This window comes from Leptodactylus fuscus, chromosome 1, assembly GCF_031893055.1.
Source record: "Leptodactylus fuscus isolate aLepFus1 chromosome 1, aLepFus1.hap2, whole genome shotgun sequence".
Taxonomy (NCBI): Eukaryota; Metazoa; Chordata; class Amphibia; order Anura; family Leptodactylidae; genus Leptodactylus; species Leptodactylus fuscus.
In genome coordinates, this window is record NC_134265.1 from 218,459,283 (window position 1) to 218,481,588 (window position 22,306).

Genomic DNA, 22,306 nt, shown 5'->3' on the forward strand with positions numbered 1-22,306 from the left:
CCATGTGGTGAGTGCCCTCCTGTTTTTGTTCTTTTTCCTGCTGTGTCTACTTATACTTTGGGTTGCTGAGCACCACCACACTAGTGGCAAAGACAATTGTCAAGTCCCATATTAAGGTTTGTTGTTTGATATATTACAGACAATGGTGAGCCATTGGTTCGAGAATTAGCAATGCCACCTTTTTCTACTTTTTTGCAAAATATATAACTGTTGCCTGGACAACCTCTTTAAATATATAGTGAAAACACTACTCACGTTTCTGCTAAAATTCTTCACCAAGTACACCATAAACTCACCCACAGAAGTGATTCTTCACCAATTATGCCATATCGCCTCAAGAATATCCTGAATCACAAGGAATTATCCTCCAAGTATGTGATAAGCCCTCAGCCAGAAGCAATTCAAGTATGCAATAACCATACAGATACAAGATATTTCCCACCAACTATGCCATAATTCCTCAGACATGAATGATTTTCCTCCAAGTATGAACTACTCACAACTCCTCAGATACATGCAGTGCTCTGCCAAGCATGTGACAAGTTTTCAGTTACAAGTGATATTATTCCAGCTATGTAATAACCACTTATACAAGAGTACTCCAGGTAAACCCACCAAATATGCAATAACTCCTTAGACACTCGTGTACCTTCTCCAAGTAGGTGATTACCCCTCAGGTAAATGTACATGGAAAAAAATCGCTTGCTTGAAAGGTAACTGCATACTTGGAAGAGAATTTCTAAGCAATTATCACATACTTGGAATGTTGTCGCTTTTGATTGAGAGGTTATTGCATACTTGGTGGAGAATTGCTCAAGTCTTGCAAAATTCAAGGAGAATGTCTTGTGTCTGAGGACTTATTACATACGTGGAGGAAAATTGCATATGTCTAATGTGTGATTGAGAACTTGGATCTGAGCGGCTATTGCAGATTTTGAAGAAATGTAGTGGTTTACTCATCTTACCCAATATGGGTAAAGTTGGTCGTTCCCCCCCCCCTTTTTTTTTTCTTTGTTTTGTCTTTCTTCCACCTCCTTTTTTTTTTTTTTTTTTTTTTACCCGTATTGGACTTTCACATCTATTTGCACGTCTTGTTATGTGATACGCACCGTTTTCTCTTTGAGTTGTGCGCTTATCCTGTTTTTCTGAAAAATTAATAAAAATTGATTACAGCTGAAATGTTGAACATTTCAATCTTATAATTTTCTTTGCATAATAAAGAATATGGCTGTATTTACACAAAATCTTAATTTTTTTTTTTTTTTAAGTCTCATTAGGGGATTAGATCTTGGGATCTTTTGATCCCTGATAGAATAGTGTATTCTGGCTGTCAGCATGTGGCTCAAGGCAGGACCTGATGGACAAGTAAGGACAGAGCATCTGGGAACCTTGATCAGGTCTTGGGTTGCCTCAGTAGCATATTGGCTTCTTTGATTGTGCCACAGGGAACCGATGAGAGGAGTCACAATAGTAAACAACTCTGTAGATGCCATTATCACTATTGACAATGTGCCTGTATAATATCAGCTCCTGAGCAGCCACCATATTTAAAGACCCAACATCCACTGTATTATTACAGCAGATGTTGGAAAGGGTTAAAGCCCTATTAGACAGACATATAATAAAGAATATTATCAGCAACAACAAGTGCTTCTAGAAAAGTTTGCTCCCAATAATAGTCCCTTGCTCATTTATCAGGTGCTTTCTTTCTTGGAGGAAGCTTCTCTTTCACACCTTGACTGCTCTCCATGCCGACCCCTCTTTCTCAGACTTCTCAGTCTAATTATTTTTCTCCATGGCAGTAGCCTTCCATAGTGCTTTAGTGCTGCCATAGGGGTAAGGGGTTCCCTCCTCTTTCAATGTGGCCATGTGACTTCAAAACTATGGGCCCTACCAGAAATAACTACACTGTACCCCTTTGCTATGCTCTCCCTATAACCTTTTGTCATGTGACCATGATGTTATCAAAAATCATGCACATCTGCTGTTTACAATTTTCACATGATTTTGATAAACTTTTATAAAAAATGCTTCAAAAATTCTTCTGCCATGATCAAAAGAATGAAAGGCACTAAAACTTCAATTTCAATTTTCATTGCTTACATTCATCTGTGGGCTGCATTGCCTTATCCTGGAGCTATATTCAATGCAGTTATGGTTGTAGATGCAGTCTTCCTGGCTTCAAGTATTCCCCTTACACTAGGTTCAACTATTGTTGAGCTTTCCATCATTCAAGTCTGCTTGTGGACCCGAAAGGCTGAGACTGTTCGCTTAAAAAACGGTTACCTGCAGACACCCCTGGACCCCATAATGGGGTCCGCCTGGTTTCTGCCAGTTTTATACTGAAGCCGACTGAGAGAAAAGTCCTCCTTGCAGTACTTTCTCTTCAACGATTTTAGGCAGAATATGGGACAGATTCTCCTACAGAGACTACAATGCAGCCTGAAAGATAAGAGTCAAAATCTCCAAAACACCATTGATCTGAAAAAATAAGCCCAGTCTAAAATTTTGCAACATTGTGAACATCCTGTAAATTGAATTATTGTAAAATCATGCTAACATCTGCCTAATGTGGTAAAAAAAAACACCACGTAAACTTCAGTAGAAATATAACATTCAGTTCCTCTTTAAATAAGTATGCAGAACTGAAATTTCCTGCATGTTATTTTAATGTGGAAGTCCCTTTATTGTCTGGGGAGTGAGTTTTATAGTAAATTACTCAAAATACAGTACTGTGCAATAGTTTTAAGCAGGTGTTGAATAATGCCGCAAAGTAAAAATGTTCTAAAAGATACAAGTGTTAATAGTACCCCATATCCCTTCTAACATGGATTATAAAAAAAATCTTACCAAGATTCTAGATAGATAGATAGATAGATAGATAGATAGATAGATAGATAGATAGCAGATAGATGGATAGATAGGAGATAAATGGATAGATAGATAGATAGATAGATAGATAGATAGATAGATAGATAGGAGATAGATAGATAGATAGATAGATAGATAGGAGATAGATAGATAGATAGATAGATAGATAGGAGATAGATAGATAGATAGATAGATAGATAGGAGATAGATAGATAGATAGATAGATAGATAGATAGATAAATAGATAGATAGGAGATAGATAGATAGATAGATAGATAGATAGATAGATAGATAGGAGATGATAGATAGATAGATAGATAGGATATAGATAGATAGATAGATAGATAGATAGATAGATAGATAGATAGATAGATAGATATCCTATTAATATTATAAATGTGAAATGTTTGTGGGTTTGTGATTTTGGATGTTCGGATGTTTGGCGGTCAATCACGCAAAACCCGCTCCACCGATTTGGCTGAAATTTTCCACAAACATAGTTACTACACTGGATTGCGCAATAGGCTACTTTTCGTCACAATAGCGCACATACGTTTTTCCCAGGACTCCCACAAAACCCAAACTCACATCACTATCTCTGCAATCTCACACACTTTGGACCATAGCAAGCCACAAAATTCATATTACCCTCTACAGCAGAGGTCTGCAACCCCTGGCACACGTACCAAGAGTGGCACTCCTGCCATATTTCACTGGCACGCCAGCAGCACAGGACCTGCAAGAGTTAAATAAAGTCGGAGTGTCCCTTCAGTGCTCTGCTAGAGATGAGGCATAAGGACACTCCCCTTCTCTCACTGCCCTCCAATGAGAGGGGTGCAGGAAACCCAGGGGGTGGAGCTTAATCGCTCAGGTCTCTGCCTGCTATAGTGATAGCTCCTGCCATCTGCACCCTGCAAAGGTTCCCTGAGGAGGAGAGAAAGCTGCTAGCAAAGTGAAAGCAAGAAACACAAAGGTCCCTTCCTTTAGTTCCTATTCTCATTAATGTCAGGCATTTGGGGTTATTAGTTTAGTGTTAGTAACTCCATGTGCCTCACATTAATAGGAATAAACCCCATCATGTCCCTTATATTTATCCCTGTGTGCCCCATATAAAGGTTACTAATATGTGAGACATATGGAGGTACTAATAAAAAACCTCAATAATGAAGATACTTAATTATTACCTCCAAGTCTCTCACATATCAGTAACTCTTACACAAGGGTTAATGTGAGGGACATGATGGGGTTAATTGCTATTAATAAGAGGCGCATGGAGTTACTAAACTGTCATGCACAGGGCCAGACTTTTATCTACAATTGGTCCTGTACATTTCAATGGGCCCATACACATAGATCCTGTTTTTGCGGCTGTGTGTCCGGGACAAATTGAGCTGTAAAATATAGAGCAGGTCCTATATATGTCCTATACCTTCCCTACACCTTTACATATTTGCAGCCCTGTCAATTTATTTTTCATCTATAGGTCAGTGAAAACCATATCCGTGCCATTTGTTTGCAGGAGGCCTGAGGCTGAAGCACCACATTGCGTTAACACAGCATTTTGGTTGCAAATTCTGCTGCAGTTTTATGAGCCAAAGTCACCGATGTACCGTTTCAACACACCACGAACACGTAACGGTCGATAATAATGTCACCAATCTGCCTTACTGCCCACCTTAGAATTACCCGGCGTGCCTTCACATAAACTAGAACTGAAGATTGGCATCCCTGTTCTACTCATGCGTAATCTGGATGCACCCCGATTGTGTAATGGCACGAGGCTACGTGTCACACAACTAGGAACAAATATGATTGAAGCCACTATTCTTACAGGAGCAGCTAAAGGTGACAGTGTGTTAACCCCACGCATTCCAATTTCCCATTTCAATTCAAACGACTACAATTTCCCCTTAAATTGGCTTTTACAATGACCATTAATAAATCCCAAGGACAAACGCTGAAAGTAGCAGGGATACATTTAGCCACACCATGCTTCTCACATGGACAACTTTATGTGGCTTGCTCAAGAGTATCCTGTGCCTAAAACTTACATGTACTGGCGGAAAATAACAAATCATACAATGGCGTATATCGAAGTATATTCACTTAAAATACCTCTGTCCCAAAGACACTATGTACAGTTTCTCAGAACACCGTATAACAGCTGAAATACAAATTAACTTCAACACAAAAGTCTCACATATTCTCAGAATTACAGCAAAAACAAGATACAAAGTTACATTTCATATCCCTTACCTTATACACACTACGAAAACCTTACCCGCCCCTGTATTTACCCACTTCTACAATCACCGCAGACGAAGTCGCGGGTACCAGCTAGTATATAGATAGATAGATAGATAGATAGATAGATAGATAGATAGATAGATAGGATATAGATAGATAGATAGGATATAGATAGATAGGATATAGATAGATAGATAGATAGATAGGAGATAGATAGATAGATAGATAGATAGATAGATAGATAGATAGATAGATAGGAGATAGATATATAGATAGATGGATGGATGGATGGATAGATAGATAGATAGATAGATAAGAGATAGATAGATAGATAGATAGATAGATAGATAGATAGATAGGAGATAGATAGATAGATAGATAGATAGGAGATAGATAGATAGATGATAGATTAGATAGATAGGAGATAGGTAGATGGATAGATTGATAGGAGATAGATAGATAGATAGATAGATAGATAGATAGATAGATAGGTAGGAGATAGATAGATAGGTAGATAGATAGGAGATACATAGATAGATAGATAGATAGATAGATAGATAGAGGAGATGATAGATAGATAGATAGGAGATAGATAGATAGATAGATAGATAGATAGATAGATAGATAGATAGGAGATAGATAGATAGATAGATAGATAGATAGATAGTAGATAGATAGATAGATAGATAGATAGATGGATAGATAGATAGATAGGAGATAGATGGATAGATAGATAGATAGATAGATAGATAGGAGATAGATAGATAGGAGATAGATGGATACATAGATAGATAGATAGATAGATAGATAGATAGATAGATAGATAGATAGCATACATTCCTGTCTAGGCTACTGAACCCTCACATTTTTAGTCAACACTCCACAATTGGGGCTCAAACGACAGTTCAGCCCAAACAACGTAAATTCCCAACCACCATGTTTCTTAGTTTAGATGCTGAGAAAGCGTTTGAATCCATTTCTTACCAGTTGTTGAACACTTTCCTAAGAAGTATGGAATATAAGGATACCTTTTTGCACTAAATGCATACTTACTGTGTCACCCTATGAATAAATTGTTGGTCAACAGTCTTAGGAGGGGGAAATTCCAGGGTTGCCCTCTATCCTCCCTCCTCTTCACCTTAGTCTTCTAACCATGGATATGGCAGCTCCACCTTTAGGAAGCTTTAACCCCTTAAGGACCAGGCCATTTTTTGGTTTCGCATTTTCGTTTTTCCCTCCTCACATTTCAAGAGCCATAACTTTTTCATTTTTCAGTTCACAGAGTCACATGATGGCTTATTGTTTGCGGGACAAATTGTACTTTGTAATGGCATCATTCAATATGCTGTGCAATGTACTGGGAAGCTGGAAAAAAATTCAGAATGAGGTGCAATTGGAGAAAAAATGCATTTGCGCCATTTTCTTATGGGTTTAATTTTTACAGCGTTCACTGTTTGGTACAAATGACATGTTACCTGTGTTCTACGTGTCAGTACGAACGCGGTGATACCAAATTTATATAGTATTTGAAATGTTTTGATACTTTTAAAAAAATGATAAACTTTGCAAAATAGAAAAATTTTTTTGTGTCATCATGTTCTAACACCTGTAACTTTTTCATATTTCCATGTATGGAGCTGGTTGTGGTGTCTTTTTATGCGGGACAAGATGACGTTTCTATTGATACCATTTGGGGAAAGATCTGATGGTTTGATCACTTTTTATTCAATTTTTTATAGGAGGCAAAGTGTTGAAAAAAACGCTTTTTGGCTGTTTTTATTTTTTTTGCCGCTACGCCGTTCGCAGTACGGGATAAATGTTTTAATATTCTAATAGTTTGGGCATTTTGGAGCGCGGGGATACCTAATATGTTTATGTTTAATGTTCTTTAATTACTTTTATAGCTAATCTAGGGAAAGGGGGGTGATTTGAACTTTTATATTTTTTTTATTTTTTTAATACTTTTAAAAACTTTTTTTTTTCTTCTGTTACATTTATGATCAGACCCCTTAGGTACCTTGAAACCTAGGGGGTCTGATTGCTCATACTATTCACTGCAATACTACAGTACTGCAGTGAATAGCAGAATCCCAGCACTTCTATTAGACGATGCCTCTGGCATCGTCTAATAGATCTCATGCAGAGACAAGCCTGGAAGCCTTCAATAGGCTTCCGGCTGTCATAGCAACCGATCACCGCCCTCATGTGACGTTCAGGAGGGCGGCGATCGGGGAAACATGGCGGCGCCCATGCCGCCTGCGCTGTTTACACGCTGCGGTCGCGTTTGACCGCAGTGTGTAAAGGGTTAACAGCAGCGATCGGCTCGGGCACCGACCGCTGCTGTTATTGGCAGGTCCTGGCTGTATGATACAGCCGGCATCTGCCGTGTATGGAGCGAGCTCAGCGTGTGAGCTCGCTCTATACATCCCCATGCGACCCATGACGTACAGTTACGTCAAGGGTCGCTAAGGGGTTAAAGGCATTTTAGGTGTAATCAGGTTTTAATGGAAATTTTTAGAACAAAGTAAAACATAACAGACGCATGAGAGGCAAAGGCCAAAATATAAACAGAGTGAAGGCTGGAGGCCAATAGCGTCCAAACCGACAATATACACAGAGACCCTCAAGCACAGAAACAGGAGTAACCAAGTCAAATAAAGAAAACACATGGAAAGACAAAATGAGAACAGGGAATAGAAAAAGGACCAGCAGAAGAGAGCAGGACAAGGAGGGGGACACAAAGAAAAGAAGACAGAACACAAAGGGAAGAGGGACGAGGGACCAGGGTAGGCAAGAGCTGAAAGACAGACGGAGCGCCGTCAGAGGCCAAACAGGGAAGCAAATTCCAGAGTTTCCTGAAATATGACCCACGGCCGCCAGAGGGCTTCAAATTTAGAGGAATCCGCAGAGTCCTCAGCAACCAGAGCCTCCATTCATCGGATGAGAAGGAGCTCCTGTAGCCACTCTATTAGGGAAGGCACCACGGGGCTGCGCCAATGGCAGGGTATGACCGTCCTAGCGGCCATGAGAAAATGGCGCAACAAGTCGCCCCTTGACTTTGGATATTTTCCCGGGAATCAAAGAAAGGAGAGCCGCTTGGGGAGAGGGAGACATAGAACGACCACTGACCTTCGAATAGACAGAAAAGACTGAAGACCAGAATGCCTGGCCCCCTACTACATTCCCAACAGATATGGAGGAAGGATCCCACTGCAGAACCACAGCGCCAACACACGTCCGGGATGGAGGGGTAGATACGATGCAAGAGGGTCGGACAGTGGTACCATTGAGACAGAAGTTTGAAGTTCTTCTCTTGGGCGCTACATGGCAGCGACAGTTTATGGACGAACAGGAAGGAGCGGGCCCAATCATCAGCAGACAGATGCAGACCTAAATCGGAATCCCAAGCTCTAGTAAAGGGGGAAGACCTGGGGTAAAGGCAGTCAAGAGAACATCGTAAAGAAGCGAAAGAGCCCTAGGGGGCGCTTCCGGCTGGCGCAATGCTGTCTCTAAGGCAGTTAGGGCAGCGGCGAGAACAGATTGCAAGGAAAACTTGCGGAGAAAGGATGAGACCCCGAAGAGGAAGCACCAAATTGCTCGAGAGATGGGAATGGGGAGGACCCTGAGATAGAGCCGAGCCTGATGTACAGCGCTGCGGAATATGTTGGCGCTATATAAATAAAATGTATTATTATTATTATTATTATTAATGTCATCGTCAACAGACCAGCAAAGAAAGCGACGGGCCAACTGACCAGGAGGGAATATGGCATTCCGAAAAAGAGGGGTCAGGGGACCAGGAACCCTAGCCAAAGACGACAACTGATGAAGCCTATCCCAAATCGCTAGGAAGTGTGAAGAGAGCAAGGAAGGAAGGGCAGGAGAAGGCCGGCAGTGAGAGGGAATCCACGGTAAGGAAGCAAGGGTGGCAGACAGAAGTTCCACCTCTATCAAGACCCACTGCTTGTCAGTGGCCCTGAACCGCCAATTGAAAAGACGGAGCAGGACTGCGGAATGGTAATACAAGAAAGGATCAGGGAGTCCCCCCCCCCCCCCCCCCCACAAACCTTACGACGAGTAAGAGAGCGAAACTTAAGCCTAGTTCAGGAGGGCCCCCAAACGAACCTACTGAACATCAACTGCAAAGTCATAAAGTAACGCCAGGGGACCGGGACTGGAAGTGTTTGGAACAGATAAAGGAGCCTAGGGAGCACGTCCATTTTCAGGGCATTAATATGGCCAAATCAAGACAAGTCAAGGGACCCGTAGGTCTTCAGGTCAGCCTTAGTTCTTTCAAGCAAAGGAAGGTAGTTCAGGGCAACCAGGTCAGATGGATCGGAGGGAACCTGAACACCCAAATATGTAATACAGCAGGATTGCCATTTAAAGGGAAAGCTCGCAGCGAGGTGCGCCACCACTGATTGCGGAAGCGATACATTAAAGGCCTCACTTTTCGTCAGGTTGACTTTAGAATTAAAGACGTCGCCAAAACGGCGAAACTCATCCAGGATAGCTGGAAAAGAGACACGGGGTTGAGTAACGTACAGAAGCAAATTGTCGGTATAGAGGGCCAACCAAATCTGGGCTCCAAGGGGCCTAGGACATCTGAACGAGCGTGCAAAGCAATCGTCAGGTGTAAAGGCATTTTATTTGGTCCACAGGAAGTCTGGATTATGGCCTTCATGGATGACTTTCAATCTTTGTCTCTAGGCCACAGGCTTGTCTAATATCTCTGCTCTATGATGTCCAATTTAAGTGTTGACAAATCAAAAGCCCTATAACTAACTGGTCCACGTCAACCAACTGCAAACTCACTATATCACCTGGCTGGGGATGCAAATCACTAGGAAACCCTTCAAAAAGTACACTATAAACCTGCAGTTCTCCTCAGGATCTCTGCAGGAAGAGTTTAAGGTTTTAAGTTACCATATTTAAATTTATATAGAGAATTATTACAGCACTCAAAACAATAGAAAAAATGTTCTTGAAGAAGGTATTTTATTAAAGGGGATGTCCCATCTCAAGGATCCTACCTATACTACTAGCTTATGTGGATTTAAGACTTTTCCTAAATACATTGCTTCAGCAAAACTGCTTTGTTTGGCCGCTATCTGAGATTATTCACTTCATTGTTTACACTGTGTTTCCATAACCACGGACCTGGGGACAGTCTTATCTCCCCGCCCAGGACAAGTGACGTAGCTCCCTGCTCTCAGGAGGGAAGGGGGAGCTGAGTGCTCGGGACTTGGGAGCGAGCTTGTATTTCTGAGCAGTTTATCTCCCTCTTCCAGTTATCAGGTCGGCTAATTGAATTTTGCTGATAAGGGCTGAGACAGGGAGTCTGTTACCTCTGTATGTAACACAAACCTAAAACTGAGTTTATTGCAAGCTGACTCTTGGTCCTGTAGTATGTAAATTTGGGATTCTCATCACCTATCAAATCCAGCTCTGCTACATCAGCTTCATATTGTGCATCTTCCAGTGATACTGTGCTAATTTATTTACAACCATCCTTTATTACTGACTGCAAACATGAACTGCTATGAAGAGAGCTAAGCAGAGCTGGCTTTGCCTGTGAGACAGTAAGTGAAACCCCACCCACCAATTTACCAAAAAAAAAAAAACAGGAAGTGAACAAAGCACATAGCCTGCAAGTTGGTGAACAGGTGAGTTAGGAATACCCCTTTAATTGTTAAATTTTTAAACACAAGTAAACTTAGATCACCAGGTTGTGGGAACTACTTGGGACTTCATCTGGATACCGGTGTCTGGAGGTCTTCTTGTGCCTGGAACCCACCTATCTGGTGGTGCATGTCTTCGTTGGGAGACTGTGGGGATTAGCATCAGTAGTGGTAGGCAAAGCAGGTTCACAACTGATAGAAACAATTTCACAGTCCAAAACCAACAGAAAACAACAGCCTTCTTCAGCTTTAATAGCTCTAACTAACATAGATTTTCCTGTATTGAGTCCCAGACTGTACTCCTCCACAATCCTGTTCAACTCTGAGTACCCTTCAACGCCCAAGAAAGCATCTTTTTGTGAAGATGCTGCAGGTGCTGTGATTAATCAGCACCTTAGTCCTAAGGACAGAAATGGACTAGGAATTGGAGCTTTCCACTGGGGAAAATATATCTTCCCACCCTGATTTTCTTCATTAATATTTTATAAATACGACTGGGTCTACTGTCTGTTGAAGTATTACTGCTGGAGCCAGAGTAATGGTGGTAGTTTAAGGGTGTGGATGATGTGTATCGGTGGAGTACCACCAACTTACCTTGTGGTCTATGATGGAATTTAAAGGGGTATTCCCATGACGCTTGTTCACTTACCTGCAGGCTGTTGTTCTCTCTTCACTTCCTGCTTTTCTCGGCACATAGGTGGGCGGGGTTTCACTTGCATGGGATTGGTTGTAAATGAATTACCACAGTGTGAAGCTGATGTAGCAGAGCTGGATTTGAGTCAGTTTGCATTACATACAGAGGTAACGGACTCCCTATCTCAGCCCTTATCAGCCAAATCCAATTAAACCAACTGAAAAGAGCACAGAAATCCCAAAGCTTTCACCTCCCCTATTTGAGAAACTCCGCTACTTAAAAGACACAAACAGCTCAGAGCTGCTCCCAGCCCCTCCCTCCCCCCCTGAGAGCAGGCAGCTACATCACTTGACAAATGAGAAGATAATCCCAAGGGCTATAGAAACGGAGTGTAAACAATGAAGTGAATAAATTAAGATAGCGGCCAAACAAAGCAGTTTTGAAAAAGCAGTGTATATAGGAAAAGTCTTAAATCCACATAAACTAGCAGTATAGATAGGATCCTTGTGATGGGACAACCCCTTTAAGGCCAACCCTCTTTAGTCGCCTACTATGAAAAATTTCAAAAAATACTTAACAAATGTTAATTGTACATTATTATCCTACGTCTTCCTGTACCAGATGTGGAGAGGCTGAGGCTGACCATTCCCATTGCTTATGGGCCTGTCCTACAAGTGTTTTGGAAATGGGTCCACACTATTGCAGGATGTATACGCCATTGAGCCCACCCTTGCCTGGGCCCTCTTTGGACACATCTCTCACAACGGCACCCATTAGTACCATATTAGTAGTAAAAAGCTACTTTTCAATATCTCAGCAGCAGCCTGCAACACTGCATTACAAAGCTAGCTACCAATATTCCCACTCATTAATAATTTTTGGTTAATAATGGATCGGATGGACACATCTTTTAGAAAGAAATTGCAATCAAATGCTTTTTTTTAACAATTTGTCTTCATTTACACAATTACTTCCTTCTCACATCAAACAGAGAGTTCAAAACTATTTCCCGCTAACTACTTGGTTTCTGGAGTAATTACAGTCAGTAATGCCCTGTGTGATATTCACATTCACCTGCACATATATTTCAATTTATCAGTCTAGAGATGCCTATTTGGAAGTGGATTAAGTCTACATGTCCACCCCTCCCCAGTCCCCCATTTTTTTTTCTCTTTGCTTCCTGCACCCTGCATATATTTGCTGATGTTTTTAAAGAAGTTCAGACTTATAGGGAAATTTTTGTTCGCAGCCTTTTGATTTATAGACTTTAGTCTTCTAGAAGTGGCTTGACTATTGTGATAAGGTATTACTGTGTTTGACTCTTTGAGGGTCCATTCACACGGAGGAAAATGCAGAGGAATTTGGTGTGGAATTTCAGCGCTGAAAAAAAAGCCTCCCATTGACTTTAATGGGTTCCTTTTTCTGCTAGCAAGTAATCCACTCAAGTCAATGGGAGGCTTTTTTTCAGCGTGTGAAATTCCACACCAAATCCCTCTGCATTTTCCTCCTTGTGAATGGACCCTTACTCTCCTCTTTCTAACTTATTAATAGCACTAACTGACCTTTTTTAAAATTCATTTTTTGCCTGGAAAATCCCTTTAATAGAAACACCTTAACCTTTTCACTGCCAAGGGTCTCTGGAAATTTTGCACCTCCAGTAGCCAGAGCAATTTTGACAATTTTGAGATGGATAAATCAAGGCTAAATTGCAAATTAAAAAAAGCATCCAACCCCCCATACCTATATTTTTCTTAAAGTAGACACCTGCAGCATTGCCAGAATGCCACTTGGTACTGTATACGAACAGGCACCTTCATGCAATTTTGACTTAAAGTGAATGTTTTATGAAAAAATGCAAATAAATTTATATTAGCTGTTAAAAGTGGAAACCAAACAATAAATTATATGCACAAAACCTCCTAAAAATAAGAATTCAACATGTGCAAAGTTAATTCATATCACTATGGCTTGCACCCCCATGCACGTGTCTTCAGAAAATCACCAGAACTGGAAGGAACAAAAATCTGCTTTGCAACTGGAAATGCTAAAAAAAGTATCATCCTATAAAATGTAGGGATTACACACCATGAAAAGCAAGTGGACCCCTAAACCCTATATATTTTTTGAAAGTAGACAACCTGAAGATTACATATGTCTCAATGGGTCATCAATAGCCACATCCACCTTCATGCAACTTTGTGACACACACAAAACATTTTTTGAAAAAATGAACTAAAACACATATTTGCACCTAAAACTCATGTTCAATCTCAGATTCACATACAAAATACATTTAAAATACTAGCTTAAGGTGTAGACATAATATATATATAGATATATATATATATATATATATACTATGTGTACCGCAAACATCAACTATAACAAGAGCTCGGACTCTCAAAAACACTAATACAGAAGAAAGGCAGGATTTTGCTGTTATTCACTAATATGTTAAAAAGCTATACTGCACCTACCAAACTGTGACTGTGATACCAAAATCTAACTTTTTTGAGATTGCACAGCATACCGTATATAAAAACACAATTTAATAGTTCATATATACAACCACCTTCATGCAATGTTGCGGCAAACAGAGATTGCTAGCAAGAATTGCACAAAAATTCAAATTTGCCACTAAAGTGCAGCTCAAGCAATCCCTTTCTGCAAACACAATGTACTGTCCAAAAAACTGCAAGATATGAGGAGTTCATACATACCACACATGTATATGTTTACAGGGGCGGGTGTTAAAGAAACGACAAAATCACAGAAATGTGCCAACCCATTTTGTGCATGCAAATTAAATAGGACTTTACATAAAAATATTATTTTCCATCCCCCTATAAAAATTTTAGCAATCTATACGTTCATCTCTAGTGATAATCATTATTACTATTATTTTAGTGTGTAATGGACATCACTAGAGACGTACACTCACCGGCCACTTTATTAGGTACACCTGTCCAACTGCTCGTTAACACTTAATTTCTAATCAGCCAATCACATGGCGGCAACTCAGTGCATTTAGGCATGTAGACATGGTCAAGACAATCTCCTGCAGTTCAAACCGAGCATCAGTATGGGGAAGAAAGGTGATTTGAGTGCCTTTGAACGTGGCATGGTTGTTGGTGCCAGAAGGGCTGGTCTGAGTATTTCAGAAACTGCTGATCTACTGGGATTTTCACGCACAACCATCTCTAGGGTTTACAGAGAATGGTCCGAAAAAGAAAAAACATCCAGTGAGCGGCAGTTCTGTGGGCGGAAATGCGTTGTTGATGCCAGAGGTCAGAGGAGAATGGCCAGACTGGTTCGAGCTGATAGAAAGGCAACAGTGACTCAAATAGCCACCCGTTACAACCAAGGTAGCCAGAAGAGCATCTCTGAACGCACAGTACGTCGAACTTTGAGGCAGATGGGCTACAGCAGCAGAAGACCACACCGGGTGCCACTCCTTTCAGCTAAGAACAGGAAACTGAGGCTACAATTTGCACAAGCTCATCGAAATTGGACAATTGAAGATTGGAAAAACGTTGCCTGGTCTGATGAGTCTCGATTTCTGCTGCGACATTCGGATGGTAGGGTCGGAATTTGGCGTCAACAACATGAAAGCATGGATCCATCCTGCCTTGTATCAACGGTTCAGGCTGGTGGTGGTGGTGTCATGGTGTGGGGAATATTTTCTTGGCACTCTTTGGGCCCCTTGGTACCAATTGAGCATCGTTGCAACGCCAAAGTCTACCTGAGTATTGTTGCTGACCATGTCCATCCCTTTATGACCACAATGTACCCAACATCTGATGGCTACTTTCAGCAGGATAATGCGCCATGTCATAAAGCTGGAATCATCTCAGACTGGTTTCTTGAACATGACAATGAGTTCACTGTACTCCAATGGCCTCCACAGTCACCAGATCTCAATCCAATAGAGCATCTTTGGGATGTGGTGGAACGGGGGATTCGCATCATGGATGTGCAGCCCCGACAAATCTGCGGCAACTGTGTGATGCCATCATGTCAATATGGACCAAAATCTCTGAGGAATGCTTCCAGCACCTTGTTGAATCTATGCCATGAAGAATTGAGGCAGTTCTGAAGGCAAAAGGGGGTCCAACCCGTTACTAGCATGGTGTACCTAATAAAGTGGCCAGTGAGTGTATGTTACTCTAGAAAGCTCAGGTAAAGACAGGACAGGGATTGGGTGAAACGTAAACTTTATTCATGACTTTGTATGTGATGTGCAAGTGTTTGGTGCGACTTTTTTTTTTGGCACTACGACCTGGACAATGGTAAATGTCTGGCTCACAGCGCCAATAACCTTCCTGGTTGTGTTCAGGAGGTATAACATAAGAATACCCCCACTAGTAAAGCTCAGGGGGAATTATATAATACCTGTATGTGACAAACAGACAGCAAAAGTATAGTATGCGCTCTGATTGACAGGAGGGGGGAAATAGGGACTGAATCCCTTCTCCCCCCCTCCTAGGGTCACATACAGGTAGTGCAAAGATCATAGAAAATGCTTCTCTGTCTGTGTATCTGTGCCAGCTGCAGATGCTCCTCCTCCCCCCTTCCTGTTTCACTAATGCTTCTCGAGACAGGAGGTGGGGGGACATTTTAAAGTCCTGTATCTCTGGACTCGTTTGGCCTATGAAGATAATTTTAGATTCATTTTAAAGATGAGAATCTCATCTTTAAAATTACACCAAGATCTTCATAATAGCCCTTACAGATTTTTAGCGAATTGCTGTTAAAAATGCTGTCAGGAATTGAGATCTTCAATGACATCTAAATCCCCAATAGCATTTTCAACAGTGAATCGCTTTGGCACAGTAATGGTTAACGTGAAGAACTTGGTATAATTTTAAAGATGAGATTATCATCTTTAAAATTAATCTAAAATTATCTTCATAGGCCAAATGAGTCCAGAGATATGGGCATTAGAAGTAAGGATGTAGCAGCTACGTCCTCGGTTAGGAAAGTAACAAGTGATTATGAAGATAATCTTGTTTCCCTTAGTCCTAACAGCGGCACAATGTGGGGTATTTCTTGCCCTGTGTGCTGGTAGGACAGGCGGATTTTTAATTAGCCAATCAAAATGCGTGGCTGGCCCTATAAGAGGGCACAAGAACCTCCCCTCTGCGTGTTGATACAAAAGTACCTCCATATTTATACACAATTTTATACATAAGATATGATTCCCAGGGTGGGAAATCTTGTGCCGCTGTTAGGACTAAGGGAAACAAGATTATCTTCATAATCACTTGTTCCCTGTCGTCCGTACCAGCGGCACAATGTGGGGATATAGCAAGTAGGCCCCAAGATGGGCGGGATTATTCCATGACCGAGCTTAAAATGGTCTGGGCAAAGGCAGAGGAATCTGCCACCCGGTCCTTCAGGCGGTAATGCCGAATGAAGGTGGACTCAGATGCCCAGGAGGCAGCTGCACATATTTGATCTAAAGACAACGCAGACCTCTCTGCCCGAGAGGTGGACACTGCCCTGGTTGAGTGGGCATGAAGAAAAGATGGGGCCAGCAGCCCTTGGGCGGTGTAGGTGACCTTTATAGTCTCGGAAACCCAGCGGGATATCGTAGCCTTAGCGGCTTTGGCGCCCTTATTTTTCCCTGTATAGCTGATTAACAGGTTTTCGGCCTGCCTAAAAGGGCGAGTGCGCTGCAGGTAAATTTGCAGGCATCTGACTACATCCAGCTTGTGCCATCTTTCCTCTTCAGGTGAAGAGGGGGAAGGACAAAATACTGAAAGGGAAATTGTTTGGTTCCTATTTGCAGCGGATGGAATCTTGGGACGAAACCCTGGGAGGAACCTAAGCTGCACATGGTCCGAAAAGAAAATAGTATATGGCTCTTCAGCAGATAAGGCCTGTAGTTCACTAACTCTTTTGGCAGTCGTAACTGCCAATAGCAGTGCCATTTTGCCGGTCAGTAACTTAAGGGAGATTTCCTCCAGGGGTTCGAATGGTTGGTCACAAAGAGCGTTCAGGACCGGAATAAGGTCCCATTGGTGGACAGGGGTGTTCACCACCAGTCTCAGCCTAGTTGCTCCTTTAATAAAGGTGCTCACTAAAGGATCCTGAGACAAACGCCTCCCCAGATAGGCGGACAGGGCCGCTACGTGTACTTTGAGTGTGGCCGCAGCAAGACCTCTGTCTAGTCCGTCTTGAAGGAAGTCCAGGATCGCCTCCGTCGGGGGATCAGTGGAGTCCACTTGATGCTGCAGACACCAGGCATTAAAGATGTTACCAATTCGACGGTAATTCCTGTTAGTCGAATCCGCTCTGGCACTGGATAGGGTCTTCAAGACGGCTTGTGACAGTCCTCTATTCCTCAATAGGGACTGGTCAACCTCCAGGCTGTCAGGTTGAGTCTCCTCAGATCCTGGCATCTCAGCTCTCCTTGGGTTACCAGGTCTGGGAGAGGGGGAAGCCTCCAATATATGCCCTGACTCATTTGTATGAGCTGAGCAAACCAAGCCCTTTTTGGCCAGAACGGGATTATGGCTATTCCCGAGGCTTGGTCCTGTCTTATTTTGATCAATACCTTCGGTATGATTGGAATTGGAGGGAATATGTAAAACAGCCTGAACCTCCATGGGATGGACAGGGCATCCACTGCCAAGGGATTGTCCTCCTGGTATAGAGAGCAGAAGGTCCCTACCTTGGCATTGAGTCGGGTAGCCATAAGATCGACCTCCGGGAGACCCCATCTCTGGACAATCTGTTGGAATACGTCTGGATTGAGAGACCATTCTCCTGATACGGTAATACCCCGACTCAGATGATCCGCTACTATGTTCAGGGAGCCCTTTATGTGAACAGCGGATAACTGGACCAGATTCTTCTCTGCCCAGGTGAATATGAGATTCGTCTCTCTCAGTAAGGTTGGTGACCTGGTGCCCCCTTGCTTGTTTATGTAGACTACCACCGTCATGTTGTCTGACCTGATCTTGACAGACTTGCCTTTCAATTCCGGGGCAAAGTGTACTAGGACCAGGTACACAGCTCTGAGTTCCTTGAGATTGGAAGACCCCAGCTCCGGACATCTCCATCGTCCTTGTACAGTCTTGTCCTGGCAATGGGCTCCCCATCCTCACTGGGATGCATCTGTTGTCAACAGGGTCCACAATGTCGGGACCGTGGACCTTCCGTCTTTCAGGTGTATCCACCATCTGAGGGAAAGACGGGTAGCGGGAGAAAGGCAGATCTTCTTGTGCAGTCCCCGTGGAGACCGGTTCCAGGTTCTCAACACTTCCATCTGCAGGGGACGCAAATGCCCTAAAGCCCAAGGGACTGCTCTGGCCGAGGATGACATTAGGCCGAGGACTCTCATGGCGGTGCGGATAGTTACCTGCCGGGTGTGCAATAGAAAACGTGCACTGGCCTGGATCCTTTCCCTCCTTGGGCTGGAGAGGAAGATCTGCATCGCTTCTGAATCCACTATGAACCCGAGGAATTTCCTCCGTGTGGATGGAACGATTTCGGACTTCTCCCAGTTGATGATCCATCCTAACTCTTGTAGGAAGCTGATGGCAAGGTTGAGCTGCTGGAGGAGAGCAGCAGGAGACTGAGCTTTCAGTAGCCAGTCGTCTAGGTAAGGAATGATGAAGAGACCCTGCAGTCTTAGGGCCGCGGCGACCGGAGCGATCACCTTGGTAAATACCAGGGGGGCGGATGTGATCCCGAACGGCAGAGCTGTAAATTGAAAGTGCTCCCTGTGGCCAGCCATAGAAACGGCAATCCTGAGGAATCTTCTGTGGGAACGAGCAATAGGGACATGAAGGTAGGCGTCCTTCAGGTCGAGGGTAACCATCACATCTCCTGGCTGGAGAAAAGCAGTCACGGAATCCACGGTTTCCATACGAAATGACCTCTTCCTGATAAAGCGATTGAGGTACCTCAGGTCTATTATCATTCTCCAGCCCCCGGTGACTTTGGGGACCAGAAAGACGGGGGAGTAAACTCCCCGACCGAGGTCTGAGGCTGGGACCTTCTCTAGGGCGCCTTTGATAACATACTCGGCGACCGAGGCCTCTAGACTGGCCTGTTGAGAAGGTGGAAGGGTTCTGGTGGCAACAAACCGATCTGGAGGTGGAAGGTGAAAATCGATAAGATACCCGTGCTGTATAATTTTTAACACCCATGGATCTTGAATATGGGTGACCCATGCTCTGAAGAAAGCAGACAGACGTCCTCCCACAGGAAGGGGGGCCACAGGGAGCTGCCCCGCGTCCGGCTTCCTCTTGGCGTCTTCCCTGGAAGCGCCTCGTCCAGTTCCCCTAGGACGATATCTGGGACGCCTTTGCTGAGCCGGGCGTCTATAATTAGAGGCAGAACCTCTGCCTCTAGAGGGGGCACGTCTGCCCCTGGATGCTTGAGGTAAGGACTTCCCCTTACCTTCTGCTAATCCCTCCATGATGGTATCTAAGCCTTGGCCAAACACTCTTCCTGGCTCAAAGGGGAGAGCGCAGAGAGCAGCTTTGGATGCGAAGTCTGCCCGCCAAGGCTTTAGCCACAGGGGTCTACGGGCCGCAGTAGACAATGCCATCGATTTGGCTGAAATTTTTAACTGATGGCGGGAAGACTCTGCCAAAAAATCTGCAGCCCTATGAATATTCTTCATGGAAGCCAAGATGTCATCCCTGTCCACGCCGGAATCAATATCCCGCTCCAAGGTGGCTAGGCGGTTACGTAGAAAATCGCCCACAGTGGTAGAGGCTATGGCTACAGAAGCTTGGGCAGAGGAAGCAGAGTAAACCTTCTTCAATGTGGCGTCAGCCCTACGATCCAGAGGATCCTGAAGATTTGATTCATCTTCAAGGGGCACCAAGGTTCTACGAGACAACTTCGCCACAGCTAGATCCACCTTCGGGGGAGGCCCCCAGGAATCCCATTGAGCCGAATCCATAGGGAACAAGGTCTTAAAGATCCTGGACAGTGAATGTCCCTTTTCTGGCTGCTTCCACTGCTGCCCCATGAGGTCGGTCAGCGTGGCGTCCGCATGGAAGGCAATATGTCCCCCAGAGGCAGACGTGGAGGCTTCCCCGTCAACATCTCGGCCCACTGTAGACCGGATGAACTTCAGCAGCCTGCCTGTTTGTTCATAGTGGAACACAGGTCTGCTGGAAACTACTGAGTCGTCCTCGGAGGAATCATCCTCTGCCACCCGTAGATGTTCCAGGGGAGGGAGGGACGAGGAACGATGCTCAGTGCATGGTCTCTTGGTGAGCTGAGACAAGGTAGACTGTATGCCTTTAAGGGAATCATCCTGCAAAAAATAAAAGGAGAGTACAAGCAAGGGAATTATTTTTACCCGAGCAATGCCCAAACTCACCATCTCCTTGACCCAGGCCATCATATCTCTAGGAGAGGGCTCCTCAGGTGGAGGGCCTCTGCAACCGCGACAACGGGCCCATTCGTAGCCTAAAAATAATAGGCGGGTTATAGGACCGGTAGTACCCCGAAGGGGATAACCCTTTAAGCCGCTACCTACCATCAGGGAGCGGCGTGTCGCAGTCAAAACAGGAAAGATGCTTCCTTTTAGCGGTAGTTTTCCTCCTATAATCCCCCGGGGGGGTAGTAGAGGATGACATATCCTAGAGAGAGACAACAGACCATGCAACCTTGTCACCAAGACATCCTACCAAATATAAAAGGGTAGATCTTACCAGGTCCAGAGACCGGACAGCAAGGTGACAAACCAAGGTTAGAAGCGCAAAAACTGGAGCTTTCGGGGTTAAGCAACCACAATGCACAGCCTTCAGTGCACTTAGGAACCGAAGGTATCAAATAACTGGCCGGCCAGACTTTTAACCCCGCCGGCCGGAAATGGGAGGAGCTACAGCTCCCAAAGTTTAACCCCAAGTTAAATCCCAAAGGGGTTTGGCAAGAAAAGAGTCCCCCTCCTTAGCAAGCCCCAACAAGGGGCACCTACTTCCACCTCCTGAGGCCAATTCCTGGCCCGAATACGCTGCCAAAGCGCTGCCGGGGCCTGCATGTGTCAGCGCCAGCATTTGTAATGGTGCCGCTAGACTTCCGGCTTCCAACCGGAAGTGTGCACCCGGCCAGCGCGGACGCAGCAACACAATGCCGGGAACTTAGTTCCGGCTGCCGCTGCGCCCCTGAAGCAGCTAAGTGTCAGCGGAGCAGCCGGAGGACGGGGATGCGGCGTGAGACGAACCTCGCAGGTTCGCAAGCAGGCTGACAGGTAAGCCTAGAGGAGGGGAGGAGGGAGGAAGAAGGGAGGGGGGGAGGGAGAGTAGGGTAAAAAAGCCAACGCAGGCTAATAACACCATTTCCTTCAACAGGGCCAGAGGATAGACTCCAATCAAGAAGGGCCCTGAAGGGAAAAACTAAGAACTGAGCTCAAAAGGGTAAGTAACTCTATAGAGCCCAATAAGAGGACACAAGTCCTCCCACCTGTCCTCTGTCCACACAGGACAGAAAAAAACACGCAGAGGGGAGGTTCTTGTGCCCTCTTATAGGGCCAGCCACGCATTTTGATTGGCTAATTAAAAATCCGCCTGTCCTACCAGCACACAGGGGCAGAAATACCCCACATTGTGCCGCTGGTACGGACGACAGGGAACACCCTGGGAGGACGTAGAGCTACGTGCTTGGCAAGAAAAGGGTTAAAGGAGCACTAAAGCCAGAATCCAAACAAAAAAAGAAACCAATAAATAATAAATAATTCTCTATATGACACCGTCCATAATATTTCTTGCCCTTCTTTCTGTTATATCATACAAAGTGGAATGCTGGCGCTCTGCGCTCGCTGGCATACCATGTCCTTCGGCATACTCAGTGACTTATCTCTGGTTCACACTGTGCGGTTCCAAGATTATGTATATTTATTCCT